At 35.1% G+C, this 13,292-nt stretch overlaps 1 protein-coding gene across 2 annotated transcripts in view; it reads right to left on the reverse strand.

Moving 5' to 3' along the window:
- Positions 1 to 13,292, reverse strand: part of LOC136816886 (MOB-like protein phocein) — a 121,319-nt gene that overhangs the window by 55,594 nt on the left and 52,433 nt on the right. The window lies entirely within an intron of this gene.

The following is a 13,292-nucleotide window of genomic DNA, read 5'->3' on the forward strand; positions in this document are numbered from 1 at the left end:
AATGAGCTTTAAGTCCTGATATTTCAAGCAATAGGTTGTAATTATTTTTCTTTTTCATTTTCTTTTTTTTTCAATTTCGTTTTTGCTTGATGATATTCCACTCAAAAATATATTTTCAACGAGCACAAAATCGCAACTTGATTCAAATTCTATCAAAAGTTACAGCCATTTTTGTCTCAGCTGCAAGTTATTTCGAGACAGACTTTATGTGCTATAAGAGGAATTCCTCATACCCAAATTATTAAGTATGCAAAGATTAAAGTTTATTTTCTGAAATAAATGTTTTTTGCTTTTAGGTTTTGGAATGGGGATGACTCACAAGTTTTTGGAATTTGCATTTGTGATCGCTGCAAAAAGACCTCGATTGAAAACGTGAAAGAGATGATAAAGTTTTATTGTTTGTGGTCTGTTTTTAGTATAAGGTAAGTTATTTTTTTGAAAAGTCAAAATGGCACTTCATACATCCAGGCTACTTAATTGTGTCAGTGTATCAGTGTAATCTTTCAAAAAGCCTTTCCATTATTACATTCTTTTCGGGTCAAATCGATACAAGGTGACGTAAATAACTTAAATTACTGCGGTTAATCTAGAAGTTGATTAAACTTTAAATATCAAGAAATCAAATCTAATATACATCGCATTGCCTGAAGAAGATTGCGCAAGCATGAAACACCCTGTAGCAATTGTAAGTTAGTTCTTTGTTTCTTCGTTTTTTTTAGAGACGATTTCGAAATAATTGATATTTCGTTCGAATTCTTTCGAATTTTCTGGAACACTTTGCGAATCCATTTATTTCACTGTATACCCTTTAAAAATATCTCACTTTTGATGGAAGGGTGCATACCATGCAAAATTGAGTTATTTATTGGAAAAAAGAAAAAATGTTGACTGAAAGTTTATATGATCAATTGCTTTAGAAATCAAAATTCACTTTGGGGGAATATGTCGAAAATGATTAACATAGTATGGGGTTGGATTTTTGGTCCAAAAGGTAAAAACTCGAAATTTTGGACTTCAAGCTTGGATAGTTAGTTGATGATGGGCCTAGTAAACTTTAGGTAGGATCTTTGGGAATCATTAAAGAAAGAGCATTATTGTGTATACAAAAGGCGTGTAAAGTCAATATTCTGTTGGCAGTTTTCAATTACTAATACGGTGGAATAGTTAGGTGATCGAAAAATCGAAAATGGACAGGAGAGTCCACCAATAAAGCAGTCAGTCAGGCTTATAATGTTCCACTGGGTTTATTTGAGAAATAAATGAAAACAAAGTTAAGTTTTTAAAGTTATGTTTTCCTTCAACCCTATCTTTTCTCTTGATTTCTTTTTTTTACTTTTTCTTATCTTTTGAACTTTAATGAAAATATTTGGTGCAAACTTTTGAAAACAAAATGAGAAATGTTAATACTAAAAGACAACAAGAAAATCTGAAGAAATATTGAAATATGAAGACGGAAAAATTACATAAGGATGAAAAATGAAGTTCTCTCTTAGCAGAGAAAGATAGTGGAGGTCACTTGTGAGAAAAGTGTTGTACAATTGAAATTGTCTTCAGCAATTTTGTTTTTCTGGTTGTTTTCTGGTCTGTTGGAAAGTCCTTTTTGAATGTTATTCTTTAATGTAGCCATGGTTTATCTAAATCTTGGATGTACATGAATAGGGATAATTTTCTGATACTTAAGATATTCTATTGGTTTGTAGGAAGGCCAATCTTTTGTTTTGAAAATCGGAGGTGTTGAAGAGATCAGTATCTAATTGGAGACGTTCATGTTCCATCGATTATTTTGCAAAATATAACTCAAGAAAATGTAAAATATTGACCACACAAGATTTGAAAGAGTGCCCAGTGGTTGAATTTTCTTCTACACATGTTTTTGAAAGTCATGTAATTTAAATTGTTCATCAATGCTGTTGAAAATGCCGTATCGAAGACATCGATAGACGTATAGAATGAACTCGAATTTTCATCGGCTTTTGAAAAAATTTTTGTCCCTTTGCTTTTTAATTTTCAGCGGCCTATGAATGATTTTTACTACCAGTTGAACATTCTTTTAAATGTTCATCGACTTTCTACAGAGTTAAATAACCAATAAGGATGCTGCGAGCTCTGTTTATCCCAGTTTAGCTTTTGCATATGTCGCAGTTGCTTTAATTAATTGATTTCCATTGAACATTCAATTGATCGCGAAAGAACTGTGATAATATATAACGAAAAATAAAAAAAATTATTAATGATTGTAAAGGCATTTTTCCTTCAGGCAAATGGTTTGAATTTTGGCTGTAAGTTTATTTGAGTCTGGAATAGATCTAAGTATTGGGTGCGTTTGTATATCCATGGCATTTGGCATATCATAATTTGTTGCAAGGGGATAGTTTTGATAGTCACGAGAGAAAAGACAACAAGATAAAAACGTACGTGAAAAACGATATTAAGAAATGCCGACTTTGCCGTTGCGTTTCAATGTCTGAAATAACATTATCTCTAAGGGAAAACGATCCCGTGTACGGAAACCCGCGCTAAACAAAAGGACAACTATCAAAACTATCTCCTTGCAACTAAATATGTAAGTGCACCCAATGATTTTTAAGAATGTTTCTCATTTGGTGTTTCTTACAATCGATAAAGATCATAAGTGAAAATCAAAGTGCCGAATGGTTCTTTTGGTCATTACCTATAAATGTATGTATAATTGATTGAAGGCGGTTTAGATAATACGCAGCTAATTAATTGATGTTCATTTCTACGTTCTATCAGGCACTTAAATTTCAAGAGACCACGTGACCATTTTCTTTATGCAGCTGACTATCGTTATTTAAACTCCGGTTAAGGAGTTTCTTAAAATCAGTGTTTTTCATTTGTATAATTGTGCGTAAATCCGATTAATCGCGATAGTCGGGTTCGATTTCCCGATCTTTCCGGTTTGATTTCCCGATTTGGTTTGCGTTTGCGCTCGCACTTACTAGGATATACTTTTTTAAATTTTATGTTAGATATATTAAGAAAGGCTGACCACGATAAAGATGTTTACATATAATGGTTCGCTATTCAAAAATGACAATTACCGGAGTTTGCAGCCGTCATTACGGCTGTTTTATTCGAACTCCAACCAGGGGGGGGGTCAAGATCCATATACCAAACCCAGGGCCGGGGGGTGGTGTCAATTTTTTTTTTCAAATTTCAAAAAGTCAAGTTGGTATCGATGCCAATTAAGGGGGGTGGGTCCCCCCTTTTTAGAAAATTGGGGTTTTCAAGTTGGTATTGATACCAATTTAGGGGGTGGTGGTGTCTTCTACTTTCAAATCTTGAAAAGTCAGGTTTTTGGGCCCTGGGTTGGTATCCTGGACCCTGACCCCCCCCTGCTCCAACGGGAAATACAATTCATCGGAACTTAAGTAAAGAATTTGGGGAGAATGTCTTCACGACGGGAAATGAGAACTACTTCTGATTATAGAAAGATTCTAAAGATAGCGAGGGTCTGTGTCACCAATTTTGGTTCTACGTGTTAGATATCGTGCGGCTTGTTCTCCATTCGATAGAGATGTATCACGGCCACTTTGACCGCCTGAAAACGCCTTACGACCCGGCAATTGTCCGGGCGGGACCGTCTCGTAACACTCGCTTCTCCAAGAAAATAATTTTCGTATTTCGTATCTGTCATCTCTCCATAGTAGTATCTTGTTGAGGTCATTTGAAACGTTTTTGCAGTAAGATGTTGATTGGTCGATTAATTCATATCAAATTAGCATGTCAATGCAAATTATCAAAAACGTTCACATGATTTGCATTAATGTTATCTCCTTTCAAACTATTTTCCTTTGAAATGTCATTTAGAAATAGTTCGCTCGAACGTGAGACTGATAGAGGATATTGGACTTTTCTTGGTTTTTCGGAAGTCCTTGGGAGAAATCGAGGAGTTTTAAAGGACAATACAAGGACCCTTCTGCTATCATTGTAAAAAAGTATTTTGTTGTTTTATCAACCGAAATCTTGATATGGGGGTTGTTAAAATCAAGCATGGAGTGTATTTGAACTTTTGTAAAGAAATATTCTCATCACTTCTTGGGAGGGCACGACACAGTAGGCTTGCAAGCAAATTTAATTTGCTCAATGTTCTGCATTCAAATATACAAATCCTGTTGAGGCAAACAAACTGCAAGCACATTCTTTACGAGAGGAACTTTTGGATTGGAAAATTATTCAATTTGAAACTTAAAAACAAAAAATATTAACTTTTGAAAGCTTGTGATCATTTCAATAATTTCATACGAATTCGTCCAAAGTCTTTTTTACTGTTTTGGGAGTATTCTAGTGCAATACTAAGGGTCGGAGAAATGGGAAAATTTTAACTTTTTACCCACGGAAAGATCGAAATTTGGTCAAAATTGGTCAAATTTGTCCAAATAGGTCGTAAAATTCACAAAATTTTCCTTTGTTTTCTCCTTTTTAGTCCCGGTAAGGGTCCAAAGGTCGAAAGTCGGACGGCACCCCCGTCAGCTCGCAACCCTAGCACCTCCCACCCGGGCCCAGGCTCCTTGTAGTTTAGTAAAAAGTTTTCTTACGAAAAAAAGTACACTACTCAACTATTTCGAAAGTTTAGAAATCATCGAACTGGCCAAACATTTGAAAGAATGTGTAGTGATGATGCGAGAAATACATCGTGTATTGAAAACGAATCAAATCCGATTATGTCTAATCAAAAAATGAATTAACTTCTCTCCCCGCTTTGCAACGATAGTGACTTACTCATATACACAGTCCTTCGCTTTTAACGCACTTTGCTGTTTGTTATCGATGATTGTGTTTGTATTATGGATTCTTGGACTTTCGATCTTCTGTCCAATAATATCGTCATTTATTTGAAGTGAGTTAAAAGTCCATAATTAGTCTAAATCTAGTAATTAGGAAAATAAATAATTTGCCACAATCATCAATTTTATCATGTATGATTTTCACTTTGAATGGACGCTTTTGGTAGTTTATATGTTGAGTTTATTTGTAGGGAAAATCAGAAAGTTCTAAATTATTTTCTCTAAGGGCTGGAAAATTCACGATTTTTCGGAAATGTTTTTGATTGCGAAAGAAAGAAATTGTAAAAGGTCTCTTTGGTCGGTTTTTAGAGGTCCCGACCGCACATACCCCTCATCCGCCAACCATAGTACCCCCGCGAGGTATTCTTACAAAAAATATTTTTTTGTTCAAGGAGTCAGCTGAGAAAAGTACTACTGAGTGGTAAAATTTTCGTAATTTGAAGAATTGTAGAAAAAATTGTCAAAGTTGAATAAAAAGTCACAAATAAACTTCTCCGGCATATAGAGCTCGTTTGTGAAATTACTTTTTTGATGAGGTCTTCTTCATGAATTCAACGAAGAGAGATAACGCGATTATCTAAAATTACATATCCGACAATTTTAGGTTATATTACAGTAATTCTTTTTCCATAAAAATGGGCGGAGGGAGGGAGAAAGGAGGAGCGCTGTTAATGAACTTTTTTTCATATCCTTCGCATTCAATTGGTCAATGATTGATAGAAACCTCATTGTGAACAGTGTTTTAGAAGCTTTCTTGTATTTGGCCATACACGTGTGATGTCCGTATGGTGGACTTTATTGAAAGATGTCATCTCAGTAATACTGTCTGCCCTCCTCTCTAACACGAACGGTCTCAGGAAACTGAAATTTAATCGAATTTTTGAGAGTCTATTGTATTGGTAAGGTGGCAAGCGTCTAGACATGTTTTTACGAGAACAAATTTTCGGATGTTCCTGACTTTTTGCCTAAAGATTTTCTTAACTGTTCTTAAATTTCAGCATGTTTTTGTTTATTATTTTAGTCTAATTTCCTAAATAATTAGAAGTTTTAGAGTCTGAAAAGCCCAAAAATGTTCTTAGATATTTCAATCTTTATATACCTTTTTTTATCCTTTGTGTTCACATATTACATTTACACTTTTGAAGGAAGGTGTCTGGTTTGACAATTCATCATCTTTGTACACCCATAACATCACTCAATGACTAAGTGGTATAATTGAGTGAGATTTCGTCCTGTTCATAGACTGAGAAATTGAATTGAAGACACAGAATTGATAAATTTCTCTTTTGTTAGCTTGGAAGACTGTTAACTCCATTACTCTCACTTTGAAGCGGGTCGTGGCGGGTAACTTATTGGCCATATGACAAAAATGTGTAGATGTTTTGGCTACGTTGATCTGGCTAACGGCCAAGTCTAATGTCGTCTGATTGCAAATTGAAAGCAGTACTTTGGTAAAAAATAGTTTGTTTTTCTTATTGAAAGTTGATGTAGAAAATTCAAGCTAGGTACAAAAGAATCACAATTTGTAGTTTTTGCTTTTCGTATTGAGACTTGAAAGAATTACAATTTAGAAATCTTGTCTACCATGTGTGCCTCTAAATTTCCCAAATAAGGCCATCTACACTTCGCCAACTCGCCTGATTACTAAGGTTTTATTTTTTTTTTAAGATCAACGCCTCTGTAAGCCCCTCTTTAATGATCTCTAGAAAGCTTATTAATATCATTTATGACTGGTCGATTGACGTCACAGCGTGAAAGTCTCTTGCCAAGTAGTTAATCAGTCTTTCTCGCGTGTGAATTACGGTCTTACTTGAAAGAGGCGTTTTGGGAGGCGGCTCATCAGTTCGCGTCTGAAAGAGTTTTTGATTATCATAAATCTGAAAGAAGAATAGACTCTTAGTTTTGACGAAATTAAAGTTATAGTTTTATTTTTACCAACCGACACCAAGAAAGTTAACTGTTAATAACTGTTTTATTCCTTATTCTTTGAACGTACATCATATTTCTTGGAGACACTAAGCTTTGAACTTTTTTAGGGATTGCCTTTTTAAGAAATTTGGGTTTTTAGTAGTTCAAGTTTCTAGAGGTTTGAGATTTTTCGTTTTCACAGGTCTTCTGTGTTTAGTGGTATGAGGTCTTCAAACCATTACAGTGAGCGGTGTAAAAAGTTGGTTCTTATAAAACAAACGCAATAAAAAGAGAGGCGAACTCAAAAGATGTTTATCGGATCTGCTATCTTTATAGTCAGTGATTTGTTTTGATCAGACCTTCTTACTGTGAAAAACTTGCATAAACACATAGGTATTAAAAAGTGTCTGATTTTTTAAACTTTATTACAAGTTGATAGCTGGAAGTAGTTGGTTATGTGTTGGGAGACCTCTCTTTTTGTTTCTTTGATTGATTTATTCAGTAGAACGAGGCTGACTTGAGGCCGAAAAAAAAGGATCGATAAGGACTTTCTAAAAAGTAAAAAATTGATCCGTGGTTAAGGTTAGGGAATCTCCGCAAATCAAACCTTTTTCCCGTGTTTCAACAATTTTCACTTTACTTAATGATAAAGGAATCCGAAGTGTTGGCGATCCGTATATTTTGCATGAACCACTTATCTTTATCCGGTGTTCATATAATAAGCTTGTCTCTCCCCTTGTGCCTCTCCTCGATGATATTAAGCCTTTCTTTATCTTACTATACTAAATGAGTTTATGAAAAATGTCTGTAACGCTAGCCCAGTAACATATGTTAAGGTTTCTAAAATTTGAACGCCGCGGCTGGAAAACCTATCCACTTTCGATACAAAAAGTCTCGCGCTAAGTTTGACAAGCGTAGAAAACTCGGATTAGAGAAGACTCTACACTGCTATTTGTAAACGAAAAAAGTTCTGACGTCAATTTCATGAAAAAGTACTGCGACGTCACAAAGTTTCAAATAAAAAGGTGTGGCATTTTTGTTGCACGATTTCGAATTATTCTATATCAACACACGCAACAAAATCCAACATTGTTGTTTGATGATTAAACTTCGTCTAACATTATTTAAAAAGGTTTCAATGTGTGTTGAATTGCATATGCGCCGGTCTTAAGCTGTCCTCATGTGAAGCCAACAAACAGGAAAACCTTCAGTGCTCAACCGCAAAGAGCGAGCCTCTCCTTCACAACTATAGTCTGAATCGCAGACCTCTACAAAACCCCAGGTAGTATAAGGAGCACGAATCCGTTAGTGGATGCCAGCAGCCTATCACAACTAAGGCTTTTTCTTTCCTAGAAGCAACCCTCTCACCACCTCAGACACCTTTGGGCGTCTGTGCAACGACGGGTACCCTCCATAATTTTGACAGGGTCACTATGGCATTTCATTGAACACAAACTTCCGTTATCTTAAAAAGACATATCATCGAGGCTTACAGACACAAAATTTTGACTAATTTAGACAGTTTAGAAGTATAATTTTTATTATTGTATTCGACATTTTAAGCCAAAACGATGTCAGGCATTAACCCACATTATAGTATTTTAAAGGCTTTTGATGTGCAAGCAAAACTGTTAACCGGCGTTTGCGACGACGGGAACCGTCTAGTTAAAGCTATTTTGAAGTAAGCTTATAAAGGTATTTTGCTGTTTTGTCATTTGTTTTGAAGAAAATAAAGTTTTTTTTATATGTGTGTATCCCTAGCATTATAGTTGTTTGTCCCCTGTAATTAAAAAGCTATTTGAGCGTTGTCAATCTTTCTATTGTTCTTGTAATAGGCTCATTACCATTAGCCTTGATGCGATTATTTTATGGTATATGGTAGATGATGTATGTATAAAATTTGTTTTCGTTATCTTTCATATAGAAATAGTTCTTCAAATTTTTGAAAAAAACATGTTATTATTATATTTTGTCTCTGTTGAGTTATGAAAAATTAGAGAGCTTGAAAACTACCGAAGGGAATGATTCAGTACACGTTTTTTTATAAGAACATCCAAAATTTTTGAAGCCTTCGAATGTTTTTAACTTTTTGAGCTCTAAGCCTCAAAATGTTCATAACATGTTCTTATTTTTACCATTTTATAAGTATTTTTGTTCAATTTCCTAAGAAATTGGGTGTTTAGAGCCCATGAAGCCTTAAAATGTTCTTAGCTTGTTCTTAACATTTTGGCCATCGAAGCTTTATGTTCTTATATAGTTTGTTCTTATAAGAAAAGACGTGTACATGGTTCTATCCAGCAAGAGTGCATCTAATAGTTAAACTATCCATGAATCGAGCGTTTTTACTTTTAGGGGTTTTGAACACTAAAAAGGAGGAATGCAAGATCGATCTTCCTCAAACCGTCAGGCTTCGTTCGCTGGACCATCTGACTGATTTGCTCTTTTCTACAATTGGTGAAAAACCACAGGGGGGCAGTTCTAAACAATCGAATTTCCCTTTACCTCTCTGCTTTTCTTTTGATATATTTTATCATCTCAAGTTTACAAAACATCTAATCTAGGTCCAAAGTTGGATCCTTATCTCATCTCATGACGTCACGATGACGTCATCACTCAAATAGTTGCAATGGAAAAGCGTTTTCAGACCAATTGAGAAGAATAGTTTTACTTGCCCTCTCTTCACACTGTGCACTTGCCTTCACAGCATGGGATACCATTTGTTTTCATAATAATCCTTTCATTTTCACGAAAACACAAGCTGTAAACAAACCCAGTATTTCAGTACCTCATAAAAACGTTGAAAAGATGTGTCAGAATTCGTTGGTTTTTTTTTTCACGAATTTGTGAAACATGGGATGGTGAAAACTCTTTCTTGAGTAGAAGGGAATTTGGTGACTTGACAAAAACTGGAGAAGTAGAAAATTCAAAATATTCCTATTTCATCGCCCCTTGCCAGGGAATAGTTAATATAAAGGGAATACAAATTCATCAATGAGCTCGCAATTCTTTAGATAGCTTATGCCAAGGAACACTACTGCACTGTCTCTTAAAGAAAACAGATTTGTCCTGTGATGAGTTTATAGAAGCAGCTTGCTTTGTGCAAAAGAATTTGTTAGAAATTCATGTTTTTAAATGTTTCGCACGTACGTGTGACCAGTAAAAGAAAAAGTGGGATGGATCACATACTCTATGAGGAAAAACATCTCCATTTATACAGTATGTTCTAGGGGTTGGATAGCGTTGGTCTAGATATCTGTGAACCAAAACCCGTGTTCTTCTTATGACTGCAGGGGCTTTTACTTGTATTGTTGTGTTTTGTAAGAAAGTATTTTTAAAGTTTAGATATTTTCAGGATCATCCCCCTAGGTTTTGTCATGCTAAAAATCAATTACCCTCCTGAGTGATTTGCGTGGTGACGTGATCGAAGCTCCAAAGGTCAACTGAGGGTTTCTGAGAGTCTAAAGGTTAGATATTCCTTAAAGTTCAAAATACTGCAACACCCTTCTTCTCAACAATACACGCTTTTTGTGCCCCGGTCGAGGTTCTATAAATTAACCCATGTCCGTTCGTTCGTTCGTCCGTTCGTTCGTTCGTTCGTTCGTTCGTTCGTTCGTTCGTTCGTTCGTCCGTCTGTTACCAGCTTTTCTCAGGATTGGCTCATTAGTTTTTTCTGATTTTTTGCACAATGATGCAAAATGGCAATGCCCAGAACGTGACGGAGCCCGATTTTTGAGAACAAATTTATTTGGGCAAATTTGGGCCAAAAACTACCTAAAAATAGGGTTTTTTGGACTTTTTGCAAAATCCTGTCATTACTTTTTTCTGATTTTTGGTACAAAGATGGAGGGCAAGATTCTCTAAAGAATGGCTGAAGTGGTTTTTCCCGGAAAATTCTTATTCGCCTTAATCCGTTTGATTTTCGTATTTTGGGGGAAGTTCCCTTTAACCAAATAAGAAAATATAGCTTTTAACAATGTTGACTCATTGTTTTTTTCTGATTTTTTTGCACAATGATGCAAAATGGCAATGCCTAAAATGTGTGGGAGCCCGATTTTCGAAAAAAATATATTTGGGCAAATTTGGTTTTTTGTGCCTTCGAATGTTCTTAGCTTTTTGAGTATTAAGTCTAAAAATTTTCTTAACATGTTCTTATTTTCACCATTTTTGCCCATTTTCTAAGAAACCGGCTGTTTCAGAGTCGGCAAAGCCTTAAAATGTTCTTAACTTGTTCTTAATATTTCGGCCATCGAAGCCCATTGTTCTTATATAGTTTGTTCTTATAAAAAAAATGTGTAAGCACCATGGCAAAATTTTGCCGTCAAAATTGCTTGAAAGTTGTAGAGGAATTCTTTCTCAATTTCTGCTGTTGTAGTTTTATCTCAAACTATAAACACGCGTCACGTCAAATTAACCATAACGATGACAAGTTACTTCATAATAGTTGTGATTTTTATTGATTTCTTATCTGTATCTTCTTTCATTGAGTTCGTGATAAACTATGAAGCTGATAAAACTTGTCGAGGTGTTTGCGTATCTTCAAAAGTTGTATGTTTTTGAAATGATATTCAGGGAAGCAATGTGTAAATCTTAAACATCATTGAAGTAACATCGAAAAATCTAAAATCATCAATATCACCGCCGTTAAGTTTTGGTTAACTTTAAGAGGTTGAAAAATTTTTCCTATGTAAGGTTGTGTAGTGTGAAGAATCGGAAATCGAATTTGATCGACAAGCTGGTATTTGTTTGAAGATGATGTATGATGCTTGTTCAATGCCATCTAAATTTCAAAGTTCGAATTCATATTCAAGTCGTCAATTTCGGAAATTAGGTCCCTGTATGTGACTGAAGCTTTTTGTATTCTCCCAAATACGGGATTAGAGTTTGGACAGCGTAACGAGCGGTAACGAGGACGAAATTGCAGAGTATTTTCAACACCTGGGATGATTCTTTGGCCGACATTGGGCTTTTCCAGAAAAATTGAATTTTAGTAGGATTTAAAAGGCTACCCCATGGAATTCCAAATATTTTTGACATATTTTTGTATCTCCCTATGGAATTCCGCCACATATCAAACCTTACCCCCTTGTTACGGAAACGGACCTCCTCAACAGGGGGTATACGGTTTTTTTCTGGAGAAGCCCATTTAAGGTGGATAGGTACCCAGTTTAATCGGGCTTGTTTTACAGTAGTATAAGAAATTTTTAGCATTTTGATTTCAAGTCCATGATGGAGAACTCTTTCAAAATTCTTTCATTTCTGTATTTTAAACGAGAATGATCAGTTGCGCTTGGTTGTTTTCCATCTATTGTATTATTTTTTAAGTTCGGCTTTCCTCTTTTGATGTGACTTGATAACAAGTTTATGAAAATTGATTTCGATTTTATCTCACGACCGTTTTCTTAACTTTTATTACAAGGATTGATTGATTGGTGTAGGATATATAATCTAATATATCTGTTACGCGTTTTTTTATAAGAATATCCAAGATTTTTTCGAAGCCTTTGGATATTTTTAGGTTTCTGAGTTTTAAGCCTAAAAATGTCCCTACAATAAACTTATTTCCACTTTTTTATGAGTTTTTTTGTGCAATTTTCTAAGAAATTGCGTGTTTTTGGTTTTAGAGTCTGTAAAGCCTTAATTGCTCTTAATATTTTGGCCACCAATTTGCTTCTTCCTTAAACTATTCAAACTCCATCGTCGATAAGTTAGAAAGTAAAATTTACCATCGGCGTTGGAGAGCAGTCCGCTCTCAGAACTATTCCTTGGGCCTGTTCTTCATTTCATCAGGATGCAGTAGCTAAATCCTTTTCCAAATGCTTCCTTGTCCAATATTCGGAGTCTAAAGCGAGACAGGGGAACAAGAGTTATTTTGAACATCGTATTTAGTTATAAAGTGAGGATCTTTCATCTGACGAGAAGACCAGGCTGTCTCTTATTTAAAATGTCCAGATGACATTATCAACAGTTTATCTACTTTCTTATATTTCCTTATATTTCCTTTACTGATATCGATATATTTTTCTTGAGATATATTGTTTGTACAACTTTCATTGACAAGTCGGTTCAAATAAAGTAAAGGTCGAGTTTCAAGTGTAAGGGGTGAACATTTTGCTAGAAGTCAAAAATATATTGACTTGTTAGGGGGCTTGAAATATTTTTGAGGATATCGAGGGGTGCGAATTTCTTTTTTGGAATTTTTGAAAAAATCCACCCCCCTAGTAGATACTTTGTGACCACTCTCTTAGTTTTATCACCTACCACTGAGCTATTGGGTCCAGACAAAAGGATAAAATTGAGTTGCATTAGACGTGAAGTGAAGGTTTTGAATTGAAAGAAGGCGTGCGAGTGGAACACCCTCATAGAGAGTAATTGGTCCACATAGACTCTGTTTAGATGATTTTCTTTTTCAACCCACAAATATAATCCGATCAAGAAGAATCAAAAATAAGTTTAAAACTTTTCTTGGAATTTGTTTCGTAGTACTAAGTAGACGATACGTGATAAATTGATAGTAGGTTTATCTCTCAAACACCCTCCTTCCTAACCTCCAGACTGTTGTCTTAAATTATTGATAAA

Source organism: Clytia hemisphaerica, unplaced genomic scaffold, assembly GCF_902728285.1.
Source record: "Clytia hemisphaerica strain Z4C2 unplaced genomic scaffold, Clytia hemisphaerica genome assembly, whole genome shotgun sequence".
NCBI classification, from domain to species: domain Eukaryota; kingdom Metazoa; phylum Cnidaria; class Hydrozoa; order Leptothecata; family Clytiidae; genus Clytia; species Clytia hemisphaerica.